This window comes from Dipodomys ordii, unplaced genomic scaffold (assembly GCF_000151885.1).
Source record: "Dipodomys ordii isolate 6190 unplaced genomic scaffold, Dord_2.0 Scaffold208, whole genome shotgun sequence".
Lineage (NCBI taxonomy): Eukaryota > Metazoa > Chordata > Mammalia > Rodentia > Heteromyidae > Dipodomys > Dipodomys ordii.
Genome location: NW_012267424.1, coordinates 505,370 through 528,271, shown reverse-complemented (window position 1 = coordinate 528,271; position 22,902 = coordinate 505,370).

The window sequence follows — 22,902 nt, the reverse complement described above, 5'->3', positions numbered from 1 at the left end:
ATGGATTCATTTTTCAACAATTCCTAGGGGGCACACATTGGCTTTTCATTGTAAGAGAAAATAACTGAAGGTAGAACTTGGGAGAGTATACACGACTTTGTAATTGTAGATGTTCCCTGAGGAAGTTCTAATAGCTAATATCTAGCCTCTCCCTGGCTCCCTCATCTTGTTTCCTTGCTTTCAGCGTCTCCCACACAGATGTCCTGGCTCTGCCCTACACTTTTCTCTTAGCAGCTTTGATTGTTCCTGTGGGCAAAGAGAAAGATTCCACACCTTTTCTCTTGCTGTTTCTGCTTAATCATGATATGATTTACTTGATGGCTACCTATCCATCTCCCCTTTCACAGACAAGAGCATGCCTCTTCAGAAGCATCTAACTTTCCTTTCTACTGACAGGCAGAATTCAGAGGCTACATTTTATAAGTCTTTAAATTCCACATTGACAAATTATAATTAATACGTGGTGAGTAGATGAGTGAATGAAACTCATGTTGCTAAGTGCGTAGTTCAGAAACCATTGCATAGTCTAAGAAATAAGAAAGCACTGGGCTCTCACTAGTCCATTCACTTCCTTACTTCCATGCTCATTTTCTACAGTCTACTTTTAGTGATCATCACTAATGGGTGGAAGCAGAAACTCTGAGTCCATTAGTATGTGATTGAACCCTCAGCCCATTCAACTTTGGAATGCATTGTGTTTACAGGCAGATTTATGTGTCTATTGCTTGAGGAATGGCCTGCCAATAAATCAAGATGCCTGGATTGCTCCCAGTTTGGGAGGAAATGGGACTGTTTCCAAGTCTTTTTTAATCACCACTCCTCCCCCGCCATAGATAGCCATGTTATCTATGGATAGTTGGTCTCACCCTGCAGAAAAGAATGAACAGAAGTGCATCTGTAGATCTTTCCTGAAAAACAACTGTTCTACAAACATATATAAAAGTTTTAAAGGTCTTCTTTGCACAGGATATTTAAAGAATTAGACTCAAATCCATTTAGATAATTGATGAGTTGCGGAAATAGATGATATGCCATAGATCTTAGGGAGATAAAGTTAGAATCCAATCTTTAATTTAGGGAGACAAGCCATCTCCCACAGGGGAAAAGCAAATTATTCTACCTGCATGGCAGATAACAAAAGCTATGAGTCCTCAGAGGAAGGATAAACCATTTCACCAGGAGGTGAAGAACAGTGACTGATGGATGGGGTGGATTTTACTCAGTCTGGGACAACAGGTTTATTTGTACTGGCAGAGTGAATTCAGGCCTTTCAGATTGAGGGGATGACCTGAACAGCGGTACAGAGGTGAGGCACAGCCAGTTGTAACAGAACAGGGCAAATAGACGATAATGATAACACAGTTTAGGCAAATAGCATGATAGGCTTGGGATACATTTGTCTTGAATGGACAAGGGTATGACATGATAGAATCACTGAAATGGAAAAATATATAATAATCAGACAGATGGTGTTGGGAAGTACTCCAGAAGAAGAAATGCATCATAAAAAAACATTGAATAAATAATGTGATGATCAGGCCAGTTTCACAGGCATGGGTCAATTGAATATAGTATCTCATACTAGAAGGACTCTCAGCTTGATTTAATTTGATTTTTGAATAGGGACCTTGGCTTTGTACTGCCAAGCACGTGTGGGAGCTGGTGAGAAAATGGAGATCAGTAAAAGAGATATATAAATGCATGAGGAAGAAGGTAGGGGTGACCACAGTGTAAGTATTGGGGGTAATTCCCATATTATAGTCACTCTGGCAAAACTAAGATTGGCATAGAGGGAACATTTAGATCTATTTGTAATCGCTGTAAGTAGTGAAGGACAGAGGCATTACATAGCACTCCAGATGGGCAGGGCAATAGCAACATGAAAGCTAGGTAGAAAGCCAAAAGAGATGTAATTCAGATTTCAGGATGAATGGCAAGGCTCAAATCAAATCACAGTATAGTAATCTGTAGAAGAAGAAAGAGCAAAGGTTACATAGCTTGCAGGTTCAAAAGATGGGGCCGACGCAAAGCCTAGATGATGAGACTTACTGTGGTTTCATATAAAATAGGCAACCAAATCTACCTACCTTCTAGGGAAAGATGATGCACACATATAAGTTTTAGTGATGGCAAAATTCAAGTGAGAACCTGGAGATCGAAATTTGGAATTGTTGGAATAACACAAGCATAGAGTCAGGTTTAATAAGGAGAACTAATGGTAGCCAGAGGTTTTCTTTGTGTTAAATACTGTGATGAGCTCTCTATATAAATGTTGTCTTATGTCAGAGAGAACATCAGAGGATATGTAATAGCCCCCTTAGTGGGAGAATTATTAGACAAGAAGGACTTGTAACAGCTAAGCTTCTAGGAAATATTGCTGCTATATCTAAACCACCTCTTTCACATTTACTAGGATTACCTAGTATTGTTCCTAGAATCTTAAGTGCTTGGAAGGTAGAGATCAGGAGGACTGTAGTTTGAGGCAAGTCAGGCAAAAAGTTAACAAGACCTTTATTTGGGAAATAACTTTAAAAAAGCCTGTGTTGGGAGGTGCTGAATGCATGACTCAAGTGGTGGAGTTCAGGCCTAGCAAGTACAAGACCTGGGCTCCAAGGTCCAGTAACAGAGTGGGGGTGGGGGGGGGGCAGACAGACAGAGACAGAGAGACAGAGAAAAGGAGAAAGAGACAGATGGACAGAGAGGGACAGAGAGAAAGAAAAAGACAGAGACAAACAAAGACATAAAGACAGATGGAGAGAGAGAAAGAGAAATTGAGAAGAATAAGATACCATGTTGTTTTCACAACTTTACAAAATAAACGGATTAACTCCAGCTATATATTTCCCACTCAGGCTAAGCTTAGGAACAGGCAAATTAATCCAAGTGTATTTGGAACAGTAGATAAAATTTCAAGTCAAAGCCAATCAAAGTTTTTTAATATCTTCCCTATATGTTGGTAATATGAAGTTAAAACCTCAACTTCTCAAGGTGGAAAACCAGAAAAATAGCACTGGGATTAGAAGTAGCAGTGGCCATGTATTCTATTTGGTAGATCTGACACTTTCCCCATGTTCTCATCTTCATTCTGCCTGAAATTCAGGCTCAGTACCTGGCCAAGTCCCTCACATATCAGAGCTTTAAGTACTTTAAAAAAATTTGAAACTTCTAAAAACAGAGGGGTTACAGTTACAAAGTCAGGCAAAGAGTACATTTCTCGCTCTGTCCCAGGTTTTCTCTCCCATCCCACCCACAATTTGCATAGTTCATTGTGTACTGTCCAGTGAGTACCATTGCTGCATGAGTTTACCCTTTGCTCCTCCACTTTTTGCCTCCCCCTAAACTCCCAAAGACATATAGACAAACAAACAAGACAAAAAGAAAAGAAAAACATCGAAAAAGAAAAAAGAAAAACAAAAAAGGACAAAGAAAAAAGAAGATACTACATGAAAGGAAACATATTCATTACTTGACTCATGTAATTGTAATCCCTCTGTACATCACCTTTATAATAACAATAAAGCAATTAAAAAAGGAAAAAAAACAAAAAAAGGAAAAAAATCCACTTGTTTCCATTTCCTTGAGTTCATTTCCATAAATATTACTTTGTGTGATCAGATGCACATTGTGTCTTTGTGTTCCTCCCCTAAGAATATCCTCCTTTGGTCTCATCTTGTGTGGATGCCTAATGTATAATTTATTTTGTCCCAGTATATTTTAGATCTAGTTTCTACATACAAGTGAAAACGTACTGTTTGTCTCTCTGAGCTTGGCTTACCTCACTTAACACGATTTGTTCTAGGTCCATCCATTTCCCTGCAAATGACATAATATTCTTTCTAATGGCTGTATTAAATTCCATTCTGTATAGGTAACACATATTTTGGATCCACTCATCTATTGTGGGGCATCTGCACTGTTTCACAAATTGGCTATTGTGAAGAGTGCAGCAATGAACATGGATGTGCAAGTGTTTTATGCAAGTGCTTCTCATTATGCTAGGATGCTGTACCACTGGGAGGAGATCCAGGTGGAGGGAACCTGGGTACTTAATAGCATCCAGACTTTGTCCCTTGATTCATTGTCTGAGGAAAGCACTGGCAATAAAAACCTGAGGGCCGTGCTGATTGAGTATCCTATTCCTTTACAGCCCAGAGGTAATTTCTAATGTACCGAACCCCTCAGAGAATCCAAGGACAAGGATGGTACTAGTTCTCAAGAATAATCAGGATTCCAAACAAATGAAATCAGGATTCTCTCTGGCTACTTCCACTTTGCTCTTTCTACTTTAGCTTCAGTCTTTAATTATACCAGGGTAGTGAAAAACATGGCCACTTCTTGCCAGCTTGATATCTGCAACTAGGTTACTTTGATTTCAGGTCTCCGAATCCTGAGTATTTATTTTTTTGTCTTGGCTTTGGTCACATTCCACTTCTGTATCGATTAGCTTTGGTCAGAAGACTGACATCTCTTTAACAGTTGCCAGAATTAAAAAAAAAAAAACAAATTAAGAACTTGCTTCCCCTGCCCCATAAAAAACTATATAGATGGGAAAAGGGGTGGATGAAGACAGGCTCAGAGAAGATATTTCAGCTATCAGGGGTATTTTAGCCACATAAAATAATAGCTCTCCATTGCAATTTACAATAGGACCAAATTGTATTAGGTATCTAATTGCCCACCATCAGTTACATATTTTATGTGGTTAGAGGCAAGAATAGTTGTTTCATTCCTTTTTTTTTTGAAAGTTTTGTGGATTAGCTTTTAGTACCCCTGGCTTAATAAAGTTGAGCCAAATAGATCCAATTTCTATGACATAATAAATTTTGGTAATTTCAGAAAGCAGAAAATACTGGAATCTTTTCAATCTTGTGGTTCTTCTGAATACAGCAGTTCAATGTGAATACAAAATTGCCCATGGGCTTTGCATAAAAATCTGTAACAAAAGTCACTAGCACTTGAAGATATAGCCCTTACTTTTATAATTGATAACAGAAGCTTCTTTCCTTCCACATTTCTCCAGTGATCTCACTGTTTATTTCTCTACTGAATAGTGGCAGCTGTTTATTTGCTTGTGTACACAATGGTTTATTGGAATTCTCTCTTCAAATTGGAATTTTTTTGTGTTTCTAATTTTATATTCACTTACTGTCTTTGTAAACCTGCAAAATTCTGTATTTTCTGTTGTGGATACTGTATCAATAATAGCTAAAAGATGTGTGCTTTCTTTGTATATATTTATCATACTATCACTTTAAGCCTATTGATATTAGTTAAATATTGTTGTTTCCTAGCAATGATATCCTTTGATCTGTGACATTCTTGCTGGAATCTATCCTGTAGCAGATTGTATATTCTGAAAGTATTCTGAAAGCAGCCACACCAACATGTAGTTATTTTCACATGCTCTTCTTACAATATAACAATTCTCCATGGCAGTTTGAGGTAATAGTCCCACTCTATGAATCTGCATGGAATTTTGCACATAGACCAATGGCATGTGACAGAAATATTGTGTGACTTATAAAGACTAGGTCATCAAAGATGGTTTGTCTCCTTTTTAGTTCTCTTTCTCTGATTTTTGACGTTCCCATCCAGCTACCATGTTGTAAGGAAGTCCAAACAATGTGAGGAGGCCAGGGGAAGCTGTTACAGGCTCTCTCTGCAGGGAAGTGCTCAGGGGACAGCCAATGTCCAGTGTCACACAAGTGAGTGAAGGAATACTCATTCACCTCCAGATTTCAGTCTTCAAGTCTTCTATATGTTAGTGGGTTACTTGATGTCAGTAATTCTGGGAGTATTCTTTTTTCCCGCACAATCCCATTACTGGAACAGTTTCCATTCTCTTTCTGGAAGCTCTTTAAGGGTAAAAATAATAAAAATAAATTGTTTCTTTCTAATAACACTCTACTATATGCAATATAACATGAGAGACTTTTATTTGATCACAGTAAGCTGTTTTAAACAAGATGATTAGATAGAGCTCTTGCTTTTTAACTACCAAATTGTAAAAATAATGATCTCAAGATGATTATTTCCCACTTAAGTGAAATTTAGCTCTCAAATAATCCAGAAAAATATTGGAACAATAAGACCTAGAGAGATATGCCTGTGATAGGATACTGGAATGGCCTTCTGATGGATGCAGAAGAGTCTTCAACTCTAAAATGATTTGAAAATGAGCAAAAGAGTTATCTAGCTTAGTTTTATTTGAGGAATAGCCATCTTGACTGGAACAGATTCTGAGGTCTACTATTTTGTTGGTTTTTCAATGCTTTTAATTTATTCATTATATATGAAGAGAAAATTATGCATTCAAGACAAATTGGCTGATTACTTATTTTGTTTTATGCTCATGAAAAAGCACAGTGTTCTGTTCATAGAACTGGAATATCCTACATATAGAACATCACCATAGAATGTGGTTTCTATTTGTTATTTGTGAATGTGCATATATGTGTGTGTGCAGTCACTAGGGCTTGATTTCAAGAGCTTGGACTCTCACATGGTGATTTTGCTCAAAGCTGATGCTCTAACATTTGAAGCATACCTTCACTTCTAGCTTTATGCTGCTTAATTGGAGGTAAGAGTCCTCTGCCTTGGCTGGCTTAAAGCCTCACTCTGATCCTCAGATCTCAGCCTCCTGAGTAGCTAGGATTATAGGCATAAGCCATAGGTGTATGGCTTATTTGCTATATTTTATGCAGTTATTTATATTACAAGCTTAACACTTTTTAACCATTTAAACTTCATTTGTAAGATGTTCAGATTTTTTCTGAATATTTTCTTGATTATTATGTAATGTTACATATAATAGTTGGATATTCCTGAAACAGGTTCTTACTCTTACATCCTTATTCAACTATAATTTTTGGTTGAGACTATATTCATATTAAGCTTTATGTCTCCAAATATCTTCTTCTGCATTTACCTAGTAACTAGATTCCTTTCTTTGGGACTCTAATGCCAATGAGAAATTCAAACAAGCAATTAAACAACAGTAACATATTCTGCTGGAGATCACAAGTACTGTCAGTTAGACAGCCTTCGAGAATCAATTTTTACAGGAAGACAAAAGTATTGTCATGCAACAATTTACCTAATACTTCCCACCTCATTCTTTTATAAACTAGATGCATGTATGACAAGTATAAATGAATGTGCAATGTAAGGTCTGAACAGAGACACCTCCCTCCCTCTTGGCTAAGTTTCCATCCAGTATCTGTTACCTAGGTAACTGGCAGACCTGGAAGCAGTCACCTTACCCTGTTGCTAGGTCACATCCTGGGCCATCTCTGACCACATGCATCCCATCTGATCTTAGGATGCTCCCAGACCCTGAGTTCACATCCAGATCCACTGTGGCCACACCTCTTCTCTGGCCCAGGGGTGGGTCACCCCCTTTTTTTCCTTTTCCAGCCATGCCTCTCCACCATGCATGACGGAGGCAGAAGGTCGGTAAATAAATTTCTTTTCCTGGTGTTCTCTTCATTGGCTACCTAATAAAACTTACCTATTCAATATACCTTACATGCAACATTCTAGTTTTTTTGGGGGGGGTCATTAGAGACTGATACTCAACTGAGCAATGCAGATACAAATGTAGATACAAAATTACAATAGGCAAACTATTCAAAACCTTATCTAAACTTTTCTACAGTAAAAAGTAATACAAATAATGAGCAATAATTAATGGGGGAAATAGCTATTAGAAAAAATTCTTAAGACAAGAACAAATCAATTTCTCTCATAGTAGAACAAATCTCTTTGGTGACAATAGCTCAGTTCAGGCCTGCCTGCCTGCCTGCCTGCCTTCCTTCCTTCCTTCCTTCCTTCTTCCTTCCCCTTTCCTCTTTCCCTCCATCTGTTCCATCTGTCTTTCTTATTTCCTATCTTCCCTCATTCCCTCCCTCCCTCCTTTCCTTCCTTTCACCCACTAAGGCAAATTAAGTAAAATCTACTTTTATAGCATGATTGAGCCTCTGTAGTCCTGTCTGAGTCTAATCTTTGCAGTCTCCATTTATTTCTACTATTTTTAACCTAGTAACTTACAAGAACATTAAAATTTCTGTGGATTCCCCAAACGTCACAAGTTTTTGTCTGTGTACTTGCTTATGATTCTGTCTCTCTGGAGGATATGCCCATGCCTGGCCTTTCCTCTCTAGCTCTAGTATTTTCCTGGTTGACAATAAATTTCTCATGGACTTTTCTGCCAGGCTAGTTTTGAACAGTAATTCTCATATCTCAGCCACCTGAGTAGCTAGTATTACAGGTTGAGCCATGATGCCTGGTCATGGGAATATATTTTATTTTCATTTTTTTGTTTATACCTCAATCTCCTTTTATATAAATGTAATTAAGTTTTGGAGTCATAGCAATTAAAAACAGCTATTCTATAGCTTTGCTTTAATTGTGGGTTTCATAAATGTTTCTATTTACATAGAGTTGCCAATGTATAACTAAATCCTTGCTGATACACTTTGTAATTAGTCTGGGGAAGTCTATTGGGACTGATGACTGGGCCAAAGTTGAGCCCAATTTCATACTTGTCTTTTCAACGTTTGTTCCCGATTTTGTTATATTTTCTGGTAAGAACCACTGTAAATTGCAAATCTTTGTACTACCAACTTCTTAAACAAATGTCATAAAGCCATTAACTACTGGTTGAACTAGAGGAATTTAGATCAACGAAACATATATTTTAGTTTTACTAAACAAAATGTTCCTTACTTACTTCCCTGAGCCTGGTGACTGGAATCCCAAATCTGATAAATACTTGTTTCATTTAATTTATTGGTATGATATGATTATTACTTTTTTTGCGGGGGGGAGTCCGGTCGTGGGGCCTGAACTCTGGGCCTGGATGCTGTCCTTCAGCTCTTCAGCTCAAGGCTAGCGCTCTACCACTTGAGCCACAGCGCCACTTCTGGCGTTTTTCTTTTTGCTTATGTGGTGCTGAGGAATTGAACCCAGGGCCTCAGGCATGCAAGGCAAGTGCTCTACCACTGAGCCACCTTCCCAGCCCGATTATTACTTTTTTGAAAAAAATAGATACAAATTCTATTTACAATACATGCATTTTGCTAGAATAGTTTTAGAAAGTGAAAAGTAAGTATCTCAGTGCTCATAGAGCCTTTACCTAAGTGTATGAGATTCCTATTGCTGCTGTAACAAATAGCTCCATGTGTAATGGCTTAAAACAACAGAAATGTATTATATAATAAGTGAGTTTAGAAGTCTAACAATCTCCCTTTTCTCCATTAAGTTTTGGAGCCATAGCCATTTTTTAAAAGTTCCTTATACCAGCCAGGCGGCAGTGTTTCACACTCAAGAGACTGAGATCTGAGGATCATTGTTCAAAACCAGCCTAGCCAGGAAAGTCTATAAGACTCTTATCTCCAATTAAACACCAAAAGGCTGGAAATGGAGCTGTGGCTCAAGTGGTAGAGCACTAAATGTACTCATTACCAGACTTATGAAATGGTAACCCTTCTGTACAGTGCCTTACTAGCACTAAAATTATATTAAAAAAACTCATTATCTATAGCACCTAGGACTTGAGTTCAAGTCCTAGGACTAGAACAACAACAACAACAAAAATGCTTCCCTATACCTTGACTTTAATTGTAGATTGTAGATTAATTAATTGTAGATTCCATTTACCTAGTTATCAGTGAAATAACTAAATCCACACTGTTAAACTTTGTAAGAACCCATCAGGGCTATGATCCTCTGGCAGTTCTACAGAGAAATTGACTTCTGAATTTCAGGGCTTGTTAAACCTTTGCTATTAGTCAATTAATTAGTTGATTGATTGATTCTTTCCTTAACATATCCAATTTTGTCATTTTATGTCCACTTCATAGTCATTTGATCTGTTCCTTAAAGAATAACAAAATATTTTCACATTATGTAGTATTACTCTGAAGATTCTGAGGTAATTTTGTGGGTTTCTTTCTTTCTTTCTGCTTGTATTGGGGCTTAAAGTCATGGTCTCATGTTCTTAGCTTCATTCTCTGCTCAAGACTGGTGCTTTACCACTTATGCCATACTTCTCCTTTCAGCTTTTTGGCAGTTAATTGGAGAGGAGAGTCTCATAGATTTGCTGAGCTGGTTTTGAACCACAATCCTCAAATCTCAGTCTCTTGAGTAGCTGGGATTACAGTGGTTATGAACCATCAGAACTTGATATATTGAGGAAAATTTTTAGCAAAGATTTAAAAATATTGATTATTCACAATTGTCATATGTTTGTCTACATAGAAAATCTATGAGAATAATCAGATAATTACAATTACAAAGGTTAGCAATGTAGTCAATACGTAAAAAAACAAAACACTGCATTTTTTTGGAGTTCAAAGCAAGAACCTTTTCCTTGCTAGGCAAATTCTCTACTACTTAGACACTTTTGCAGCCCTTTTTCTTTAGTTGATTTCAGTACATTTATGTGAGGCTGGACTCAAACCCCAATCCTCCTTTTTTAATGACTCTCTTATAGCTGAAATTACAGACTTGTGCTCTTATACCAGCTTTGTTGGCAGAGATAGTATCTTGTTAGCCTTTTGCCTAAATTGGCCTCAAACAGAGAACCTTCCAATTTCTGCCTCCTGAGTAGCTGGAATAAGTTGTATGTGCCACAATGCCCATGACAACAGTTGAATTTTTATAGCAGTTAGAGGGCTCACTATAAAGAGGTAATTTTTGATATATAATCTTCAATAAATAAATCTAAAGATATGTTGCTGCCATATGTAGATATCATCCTTTACTAATAAACCACAAGGAATATGTAAGAAATTTCATAAATAGTTATGGCTATAAGGACTTCATAAATATATAATTTCACCTTAAATAGATGTTCAGATTCAATACAATTGCAATGAAAAGATTCCAAGATTTTTCAATAAGTTTTGATTCCAAAATCTCTACTGGAAAGTGTAAAAAGTACCAAAACACTCCTGAAAAAAGAATAAGGTTATTTCCTTCTGCCTTATCAAAATGTATTATAGGGGCTGGGAAGGTGGCTCAGTGGTAAAGTGCTTGCCTTGCATGCATGAGGTCCTGGATTCGATTCCTTAGCACCACATAAGCAGAAAAAGCCAGAAGTGGTGCTGTGGCTCAAGTGGTAGAGCTCTAGCCTTGAGCTGAAGAGCTGATGGACAGTGCCCAGGCCCAGTGTTTAGGCCCCATGACCAACAAAAAGAAAATTGTTACAAACTAAGGACAGGAAGAGAAGGAATGTTGATGCAAGGCTGGACAAATAGGAATTAAGGTGACTATAACAGCTAGACATTTAGCTGCACATTAGCAAGACCCTGGCTGCAGGATTTGAGAAGTGAAATAATTCCAGGATGCTCTCTGGCCTCTGTCATCTCTCTCTCTCTCTCTCTCTCTCTCTCTCTGTATCTCTCTATCTATCTATCTAGTATAAAACATTAAATTCTTAATAATATTTAGGAAAATGTGAGATTTGTTTTTGTGTGTGTTGGTGCTCTAATTTGGCTTTTTTGCTCATGGCTGGCATTCTGTTGCTTGAGCCACACCTCTAATTCCAGCATTTTTTTTTTTTTTTGCTGGTTAATTGGATATAAGAGTTTCTTGGATTTATCTGCCCAATCTGACTCTAAACTATTAATCTTCAGATTTTAGCCACCTGAATAGCTAGGATTATAGGCCTGAGCATAGAGAAAAACAGTGTTTTAAAAAATATAATTTGGAGGTGAGATTTTCTAATGAGAATATAGAAATAACTAAACCTAAGACAAGATCAATCTAGAACATTAGAATTACAATTTATTTATTAATTATTATTATTATTATTATTTTGTCAGTCATGGGGCTTGAACTCTGGGCTTGGGCACTGTCCCTTAGCTCTTCAGCTCAAGGCTAGTGCTCTACCACTTGAGCCACAGCACCACTTCCGGTTTCTAGTGGTTTATTGGAGATAAGAGTCTCAAGGTCTTTCCTGCCCGGGCTGGCTTTGAACCGTGATCCTCAGATCTCAGCCTCCTCAGTAGCTAGGATTACAGGCGTGAGCCACCAGCACCCAGCTTAGAAATAAAATTATTAAAATAAAAATGTTATGTATCAAAAGATATCAAGAATGCAGAGGGAAATGGCAGAATGATAAGAATTAATCAGGTAGGTTCTGGTGGCCTGTAATCCAAGCTACTCAGGGAAGTTAAGATCTAAGGTTTACAGCCTGAAGAGTCAAGAATGGATGATGCTGTTTAAAGAACAACACTGATAGATCATGTCTGTAATTCCAGCTACTCTGGAGGCTCAGATCTGAGGACTGAAGTTTGCAACCAGCCTAGGCAGAAAAGTCTGTGAGACTCTTAACTCCAATTGACCACCAAAAAGCCAGATGTGGAGCTGTGGCTCAGAGTTCAAACCCTATGACCAGCGCGCGCGCGCGCGCGCACACACACACACACACACACACACACACACACACAGAATTAAATATCTCCTATGATTGATCAGTAATGGTAATATCAATCATCTACAAGCATTTGTAAAAGAAATATGACAACGACCCCATAAAAAGATGTCCAATTTTGTAGACAAGCAGGGAAATACAACTTAGAATGCAACAAGAGTTTCTTTTTCTTCCCATTGCTTGGCAACAAATAAAATGTTCACAATGCTGAATGGTGATAATGCTATCAAGAAAGACTGTATAACTAAACTGGTTTGGTTCTTTAGGAAAAGAGTTTGATCATGGCTTAAAGATGTGCGCACCCTGTAGCCTAGCATTCCATTCCTAGACTATATTCCTGAAAGACAACTTTGTCTGTTTGCTCTGGTGATGGGGGTCAGGGGGAGCATCAGGGTAGCAGCATTTGTTGAGAGTGAAGACTAGAAGCAATGCAGTAGCTATCAATAAAAAAGAGGTGAGAAAACAAATTGTGCTGTATTCATAGGATGGAATGCTTCTCAGAAGTGAAAATTAATGAAGTAACTGTACATACAGACATGTATACATCACAAGAATCACACAATACTTAGCGAAAAATGTGGAGAGAAATGAATTTGAACGGAGTCCATTTGTGTACGTATGGAAACAGACTGCACTAAATAAGGGTAAGGCTGGCTGTGTCTGTGAACTGGCAAAGATCAAAATGCAGCACAGTAATTACTTATTTTTCAGTCTTTTTTTTTAGGTTTTGGTGCCAGTTTTGTTGCTTGAAGTTAGGGCCTGGCCACTGTTCCCGAGCTTTGTTGCTTGATGCTAGTGCTTTACACTTGAACCATAGCTCTACTTCTGGCTTTTGGGGCGGGGGAGTTAATTGGAGATAAGCATCTTTTGAACTTTCATGTTGGGATTAGCTTCAAATTATGATCCTCAGATCTCAAGGCCTCCTAAGTAGTTAAGATTACAGCCACCAGTGCCCTGGCAGTAGTTACATTTAAAATAGATTATTATTGTTATTATTATTATGTAGTTGTACAAAGGCATTTCAACTCCACAAGTGAGGTTAGGATTACAATGTATCTTGATCATTGATCATTGTCATCTCTTTCATCACTTCCTCCCCCCCCCCCACTTTTCGATGGAGACTGGAACACTACACAGATCGGGAAATCCCAAGTCCATATGGATATGCTCTATTTTTAAACATGAGGGTGCAGTGCATGGACTTCTATTTTTGAACATTGGATATGTGAACTATATGGACTTTTAAAGGAAGAACAAGAAGAAAAGGCCTTAGGAACCTGGCTAAAGTCTTGGGTGAAGATACTACAACATGTTGACTAGGCCTGAGCTTCCTTGTCTCTAAGGACAGGATTTGAAATAATCTTGACGGAGTGCTCTGATTCAAGTTCTACGTTATTGTGGGATAGTCTGAAAATTTTGCTGTGATGACTTTTTATTTTTATTTTGTGTCGGTCTTGGGGCTTGAACTCTGGGCTTGGGCTCTGCCCCTGGGCTTTTTTGCTCAAGGCTAGTGTTTTACTACTTGAGCCACAGCTTCATTTCTAGTTGTTTGGGGTAGTTAATTGGAGATAAAAGTATCACAGACTTTCTTGTCCAGGCTGGAGTTGGACCACAATCCTCAGATCTTAGCCTCCTAAGTAGCTAGGATTACAGGCTGTGATGATTTTTGAAGGGCAGAAGAATAATATTCCTGTTGGGAAAAATACATTATATTCTGCTTATCATAGATGAACACAAGTTGAAGGCATCTGTCACACTTAGACCTGTTCTATTTACTTTTATCTTAGACAATCAGAATAAGATATTAAAGCCTCCATCACTCAGTATAATTGATTTAGATTTTCCTGTGGCCTGAGAGGAATATTAAATGTCTATGTTATATTAATCACAAACTTATACTACTGCAAAATGCATATGGTTTGAAAGTGATAGATTTATGAATGTGGCTAAAGGATATATTGGAAACTTGTGATTAGAAGTATTATGGAGTATCCACAGAAAAGCACCAGCTTTGAGCAAAAAAAGCCAAGCAAGTATTCAGAGCCATAAGTTCAAGCCCCACTAATAGTACAAAGAAAAAAGAAAAATATTAGAAAAAAAGAAGGAATCACAAAGTGTCCAAATAGAGACTCTATTTATTAAACTAGAAGTTTTGCTTTAGTAGCTAAATGCACTTCTGGAACTATCCAGAGTCACAAGGCTTTGTCCATGCACTGATATGGGAAAAGGAAATTTTTTTTTTTTTGGTTATGGGTCTTGAACTCTGGGCCTGTGCTCTTCAGAACAAGGCAAGAACTCTACCACTTGAGCCACAGTGCCACTTCCAGTTTTCTAGTGATTTATTGGAGATAAGAGTCTCATGGACATTCCTGCCCTGTTGACCTTGAACTGTGATCCTCAGATCTTAGCCTCCTGAGAAGCTAGTATTACAGGCATGAGCCATTGGTGCCCAGCTGGAAATCTATCATATGGAGTAGTTTAGGATGTGTTTTGATTTTCATGTAGCAAAATTAGCATTTAGCTTCAAAATTATTTGAGGATGCTGATATTTAGAATGAGAAAAGCATTTTTTCTGTGAATTAAAAGATCACAAAATGATCTTGCATATTCCTCCCTAAATGTACAGTTTAAATGTTAACAAATGCTAATGCTTTTGAAATATAATGCTTATAACAAAGCAGATCCTCTCTTAGTGGAATCTAAATTCCTGTAAAGTATGTAGATTGCACATAGAGATGTAATGACATGCTCTTAATATAGTTTCAGGTTGTAGGCAATAAATAATAATTTTGACAAAAATCTGACCTCTTGTCAAGCTACTAGGGCAGAATCTGCAATGATCAAAATCATATTTGAAATATTTTTCAAATGAAATAAAGAAATGCTGCAGACAGGTTGTATATCAATTGAATTGTTTGCATTCTGTTCTAATTTCCTCCATAAACTAGAAGTATGAAGTGTCAGGCAAACATCTGTGTCCTGAACATAAAGTTGACAACAATCAACTGTAATGGTTTTTCTCACTCTAAAATCCTGTCTAGTCTCAATCTGTGGTTTTACAAGAAAGACTGGCGTGTCAACATGATATATGCCCTATGTTTACATTGAGCATAGTTTCACTGGAAACTGCTTTTTTAAAAAAGATAATTAATGGGAATTTTTCTTTATGTGAAATCTCAGAGACCCGAGGGCATTACTAAACATTGAATGCCTTTCTAGTATCTGAAAAGAGTCCCTTTGATTCCATAGCTTCTAACTCAACAAACAATTTTCTACAGGACTAGATTTAAAGGTGGTGGTAGCTGGTGGGTTGGTCTTGGACAGGAGTAGGGCATAACATGTAAAGGTGATTAGTGATTACATGCTTCTGAACTTAAATAACAAGATACTCAAGGGACTTTGTGGTTTAGACTCTACATTTGAGATTCTTTCACAAGCCCACAATCTCTTTTCTGCTTATAGTGAAAGCTCTGCTCAGAATATCCTTGATTTCTGATCCCTCACACAGTCTTTTCTTGGCATTTGCTTATTTTGTATTTTTGTGTGTGTGTGTGTGTGTGTGTGTGTGTGTGTGTGTGCATTCACACTTCTACTTGGTATTTTCTACTCAAAGGTGGCACTCTAACAATTAAACCACACCTCTGCTTCTAGCTTTTTGGTAATTAATTGAAGATAAGAGTCTCATAAACTTTCCTCCTTGGGCTGGCTTTGAACCTAGATCCTCAGATTTCAGTCTCTTGAGTAGATAAGATTATGGGCATGAGCCACAAGTTCCTGGCTTCAGCATTTGCTGTTGTTTCCAGTAGAGAATAATTATTCTTTGATTTAGCTCAGTGTGGCAGCCACAGGTCTTCTGCTTCTGGCTCATGGTCTGATCCCTTTGGGGTTTCATCCTGGATTCCTTCAGAGTTCAGCTTCCACCTCTGTGTCATATACAGATACTAGATCAGCTGAGTGGCAGCGAGCACTGCTTTGGAACTGGCACACTGGAGGGCTCTGGCTTTTTTCTTTGGGTTCATTTTTCCTACCATTTGTTGTTCGTACAGTTCCTAGATAACCTTAATGAAAATGTCTAGAAAATTGTGTGTGATGTTGTTGACAGTTTGGGTGAAGCAACTGCTTTGGCTGATAGACATCTGACTTTTCCTGGAGTCTTGGCAGCTTGGCCGTGGTTTCTTTGGTATTCTGCTTGCTTTTCATAGTAGACACACAACTTGCTCCTCCCTTCTGGAGCCTGATGCTCGCTATCTCTGCCTAGGGTTTGAGAGAGCATGGGGCCACCCACAGCATGCCTGGAAAGCTAGAGAAGTTTTCCTTAGCACTGTCTACCTTTACATTCATTTCCCTCTTCTCCTTGGTGCTCCCACCCTAATCTTATACCTGCACTCATAAACAAAAGCAAGTCCTAATACCTCAATATCAAACCTCAGTGCAGGAGTAGTCTTGCATATTTCCATTTTCTCCACTGCCTACTAGTGACTCATGAGACCAGAGCCCTCAGTATAATTTTCAAACATTTGTTATGCTAATTAGTCTTTATCTTTCTAGGCATTTCACCAATAGAAGGGGTGGCTCCCAGCTGTGCCTCTGCATGAATGAACTATACTAATGAAGCCAATTTCCACAGCACTGTGACTCTGAGTCAAGGTATGCTTTTAGTTATTGGGATTTTTTTTAGGGCGTACATGACCCTTATGCCTTAAGAAAGAAGACATAGGACTTGAAATTTATCTGAATACTTAAAGACAGCATATTGTATCTGTTTTCTATTGCTACATAAAAAAAAAAAATCATTCCCCCCAAAAGCAATCATTTGAAACAAGAAACTTCTATTTAATCTTATTTGCTGTGAGTCAGGGGTTCGATTTAGTAGCCGAAGTTCTGGATCAGGATTTCTCGCAAGGTGTAAAGTTGGCAGCTCAAGTGTCTGTCAGGTATCTAGTAAAGCCTGGAGAAGCCCTGTGGAATGCTATCTCTGCTAGAAAATGCTCTGGGCAGTGCGTTCTTCTCTCTGGGTCTGCTGGAAGGCAGTTTCCTTGGAGTGGATTCCACGTGGAACTTTCTGCATCTGTGATTAAGATAGTCTCTTCTCTGGATCTTTCAGTCAGCACTCAGTGCGAATGTACCTAATCTTTGTCTTCCTTAGAGACTATCCATTAGGGGCTTTTTGCCAGTTGGGTCTTGGGTGTTTACAAAATAGCTTTTGCCTATTGTGTGAATGCTGTGAATGCTTTTCTAGATTCTTTAGGCAATAATAGTTGCACAGTGGCAATTTCCAATTGTCTGACATTGTGCTATGTGTTTTACATATGCTACCTAATTTACTTAGAAATATTTGCCTTATGTTAATATTGGTACAGATTTCTTCAAGGTTTTAAAACATACCTGGCTTTACTTAAATATTAAAAGAGTGCTTGATGCATAGACATCATACAAAACTAATTACAATCGCTTTGTTCCTTGTTGAAGAATTATATTACTGGTAGACATCTTGCATATTTTCTAACAAATATGCATTTTTGATAAGTCATACTTTGTTTTAGCTTTTGGATTTTTGGGGGGTGTGTGTGCATGTGTGTGCGTGCATGCATGCCAGTCCTGGAGCTTGAATTCATGGCCTGGGACCGTCCTTGAGTGTTTTGCTCAAGGCTAGTGCTCTACCACTTGAGCCAAGGATCCACTATTGGCTTTCTTGGAGATATGAGACTCACAGATTTTTCTTCCCAGGTTGGCTTTGAACCACAATCCTCAAATCTCTGCCTCCTGAATAGTGGGAATTACAGGTGGGAACCACTGTTGCCAAGCTCCTTTAGAATTTTTGATAATCATTGTTGTTGCCATTTAGATTAAAAAAACAAAACAAAACAAGGGCACTTAACTTCACTTTATAGGAAAAGGCCAGAGTATTTCTCTTCTTTTCTTTTTATGTCTAGTACAATTTTACATAAACAGCTTAAATATTTGAAAGACCTTTTTATCTAGAGATAGTTTATTTAAATTGAGATTTTTAAAACTCATTTGTTTCAATTAAAAATACTCTATCAGTTTTATATACTCTTAAATTATATGGATTTCATGACCATATATGGCCCTTTACTGTATGCATTGGATATTTTAAACAGACATAAGTGAAGCAATTTTTGTTTGGGCCAAGTGGGGTTTCTCCAGAATGATGAATTGAGAGAGAGAGAGAGAGAGAGAGAGAGAGAGAGAGAGAGAGAACAAATAGAAATACACTTGCTTCAGGAGCTTGGTTTCTAAGCTTGGCTTTGCTGACTTATTATTTTATGGTTACCAGATTTATGTTCTTAGAAATTATGGACATTGGATCAAATTCTTATGTTGGAAAACATTCTAAGGTGTTATTAAATGGGCATGTGATTCACCCAGTCTACAATTTCCACACAGGTTTAAATGACCAAATCAAAATAGTTCCCATAAAAGGCTGTAAATTTGCTAAAACATGATGTTCCTTTAGGGTAATAACATAAAAGAGCTGTTTATTTAAAAAAAGATGATTTTTTTCTGAATTTATTTTCAAGAATTTCTTACAGAGGGGTTATAGTTACATGAGTAAGGCAATGAGTACATTTCTTGTAGAGCATTGTTACCCCCTCCCTTGTGGTTCTCCCACTATCCCTTCCCTCCCCCACCTCCCTCATTCCTCCTGCAACTCCCTCATTCCGCCCCCCCAAAATTGTAAAGTTCATTTCCAATATGCTGTCTTGTGGGTAATTTCTAAGAAGCACTTCACAGATACAAAAGAAATATGTCATTAGCTCAGCTCACAGATTATTTTGAACTCTTACTGCTATAATACAAACTATCAAAGAAGTTTGTTGTTGAAATGACGGAAGTATTGAGCTAAAAGGCTCTTCAAAAGTCTAAAGATAGTTGGGTGCAGTGGCTCATAATCCTAACTATTCAGGAGGTTGAGATGTGAGAATCAAGGTTCGGAGCCAGCCCAGAAAGGAAAGGCCATGAGACTCTTATCTCCAATTAACCACCCAAATCATAGAAGTGGAGCTGTGACTCAAGCAGTAGAGTGCTAGTATTGAGCACAAAAATTCAGGGACAGTTCCCAGGGTATAAGTGCAAGCCCCAGGACCAGCACACGCACAAGAAAATTCTGAAGATGTTTCAAATAATTTAGATTATTCATAATTAACTCAATAAATACAATGATCAGTTTGTGTCAGTTTGCTATTAATAGCTGTGAAAACTCATTACAAACTTAACAGCCAGAAATAAACCCATTTATCATGTCAAGATTGAGTAGGTTAAAAGGATAGGAATGATGTAGCTGAAATCTACACTTAGGGTCTCAGTTAAAATTCAAGTATTTTCTTGGACGTGATCCTTTGCTGGAGCTTGAGATTCTCTTTATTGGATGTAGGTTGAATTCATTTTCTGGAGGGTATAAGACTTCACTCTTCATAGCCTATTAGCTATCAAATGTCTGACTTTCTCTCCTGCAACCAGCCAGAGAAAACTCCGTGCTTTGAAAGGAATCGTGTGATTTGGTCAGGTCCACCAGGGAATATTTACTTACACTCAGGAAGAGGTTTTAAAAGGCTAAGAATCATGGAGGGACAATTACTGTAGAATTTTGTTTTCTACATAGGTATGTATGCAGATGATGTGGACTTTTCCTTAAAGGAAATCTTCATTATACATATTGGTCAGTAGCTGTAGCTTATTTGATTATAAACTCTATTTCCACTTAATTTATTTGGACTTAAAGTACTTTTAAGGAAGCAAATAGCACTTCCTCTTCCTTACCTTCTGTAAGCTGATGCCAGTATTTCAGACTTACTTCTCTTTCCCTCATTTTCACACTGGAGACTGTTTCAAGGCCCTTGGCACATAAATTCTTGCTTCATGGCACTTTAATATAAAATGCCCATATTTTCAACTGAAAGGAGATTATTAGATCAGAAATTTGTAAAGTAGCCTATTTTAGATTCTTGGGCACAGGTTAAAACACACACTAAATTAGGCCCTTTCCAGTTGGAGGGTAATAAGCAATCATATGTGTTCCTCGATCTTTGAAGTTTTCCAAGAAATGCACATGTCTCACATTTTCTGAGATGAGTTTGGTAGCAACAACACATATTCCACCCCCCTTTTAATGGTCTTATTCAAAAGTCAAACTTTATTTACATGTAGGATCTGTTTCCATTTTTTCCCACATGTATTTTTAAAAAGCATGCTCAATAAAGTTAGTGAGTTGCAAAAGGGGTGAATACTCTTGCTTCTTTGTGGCCTATGTTTATCAGAAAGATCAAGTTGCCAATGTTCATTGAAGAATTCAGGCAGATACAATTAAATGTTTTCCATCCAATGCAAGGGAGGGAGGAGGTCAGGCATGGATTTTTCTTTGTATAGCCTTCTTGCCAGAAGCTTTAGAATAAAATTCCCATAATCCTCCTCCAACTTGGTTAACCACAACATCTGTTTGTCTCCATTGGCATATGGCCATTAACCTACTGTCTCCTGTCGAAGACACCCATCATCCTTCTTAAGACCAAATGTCTATGAGAAATGAGCAGTTCTCAAGTGACTTTATTCATGGAATAGACAGTCATCAGGCCAAAGCAAGACCTAACAGAATCTGAGGGAAAAGATGAAAAAGTGCAGCAGTAGAGCACACAGGACATTGATGAAAGTGAACTATACAACTCATGGGTGGAGATCAAGGGAGGGAATGGGAGAGAATGAAGGAACAGATGACACTGTACAAAAGAAAATGTATTTATTACTTGATGCATGTAAATGTAACCCCTCTGTATATCACCTCTACAATGTAAATAAAAAATAAAAATGAAAAAAAAGCAAAGCCTGATTCTATCGTTTCCATTAATTGAAAAGGGGATTGATTTTTATGTCTTTCTCTGATTTGGCATGCTAAATAAATAACAATACCATTTTTAGAAAGGAAAATGTCAAAAGATTTAGATGCAAGCACAGAAAACACACTCCCTTTTTATTCAAGACAGTAGAAATTAAAGATTTATTTTTTGACCAAAGGAAAACTCAAAACTGGGTGCTGATAGCTCATACCTGTAATCTTAGATAAGAAGATGAAATATGACTATCACTGTTCAAAGCCAACCTGAGTAGAAACATCCATGAGACCTTTATCTCTGAATAACGGGCAAAAAGCTAAATGTAGGGGAGGGGTGGCTCAAGTGGTAGAGCATCAACCTTGAGTGAAAATGGCAATGGACAGAACTCAGGTCCTCAGTTCAAGACCCAGTATCAGCATTAAAAAAATTAAAAGTATATAGCAAGCATATACATAGAATATGATGGGTAAAAAATAAATATTTCCATATCTATACAGGCCAGAAGCCCTGAGTTCAAGATGTAGTACTGGCACATATATGAAAAAAAACCCTCAAAGTACTTAATTTTCATTAACTTATAAATCATAAGCATATGTGTATCAAATGAACATTTTGAAATAAAAATAGTTTTACTGAGTTTTCAATAGGTGATTTTTTTTGACATATATAACAAGAGCTCACAACTTTGCTACAAAAATATTGTTCCTTTGGCAGTGTCATTTGCAGCTGAGAGGCTGACCAGGAAAGGCCAGGAGAAGCCAGGGGCCCAAGTCTGGTGCCAGCATTTTTGGAGAGCATATTGGAGACTGCCAAACTCTGCATTGCCCCCAGATTCTCTAAGGGTTGGTAACTCTTGGAATGACTGCCTGGTCTGGTTTTGCCCTGGTCAGCCACAATCTGTACATTTTATTTTTGTCCTATTTAATTTTTAGATTTTTAAAATCTATTTGAGATTTGCTAAATTGCATTATAATAAAAACAAATGCTGCCCCTTTAAGAAGTAGAAATGGGAGGCCATGTTTACCCTGTGGTGATTCTCTCTTGGGCACTGTCAATCAAGGCCCTTATTCCTAGGACTCTGAAGGCAAATTGCTCAGATGCCCATTTGCTATTGCCTCCAATCTTCTCTCCAGGTTATCTGTTGTCCATCTCATGCTCTTATTTCTGCTGTCCACTCATCCTTCCTCTTCTAAAAAAATGGATACTTTCTGTTGTCTCTACTTCCTAGTTTATGCATCATGCCTCCTCTCTCCTATTCTCTTATTTGGCCCTAGTTTCTCTCTGGCACAATTCAGATCTCTTGATCTCTGTCCAATAGAACTGTATCACATTACACTTTGTGAAAGATGAGGACATACAGCAGAATAAGACAGATGTAGTACACACTTCAAGGAACCACAGATTTATAGAAATGACAGACTCCCAATTAATTATAACAGCGATTCTTTATACTTTAAAATATTTAAAACATTGGAGAACATTATCTTTCATTTGCTTAAGTTTGATGTTATCTCTTTCTCTCTCCTTTCCTATTATTCCTTCCTTCCTTCCTTCCTTCCTTCCTTCCTTCCTTCCTTCCTTCCTTCCTTCCTTCCTTCCTTCCTTCTTCCTTCC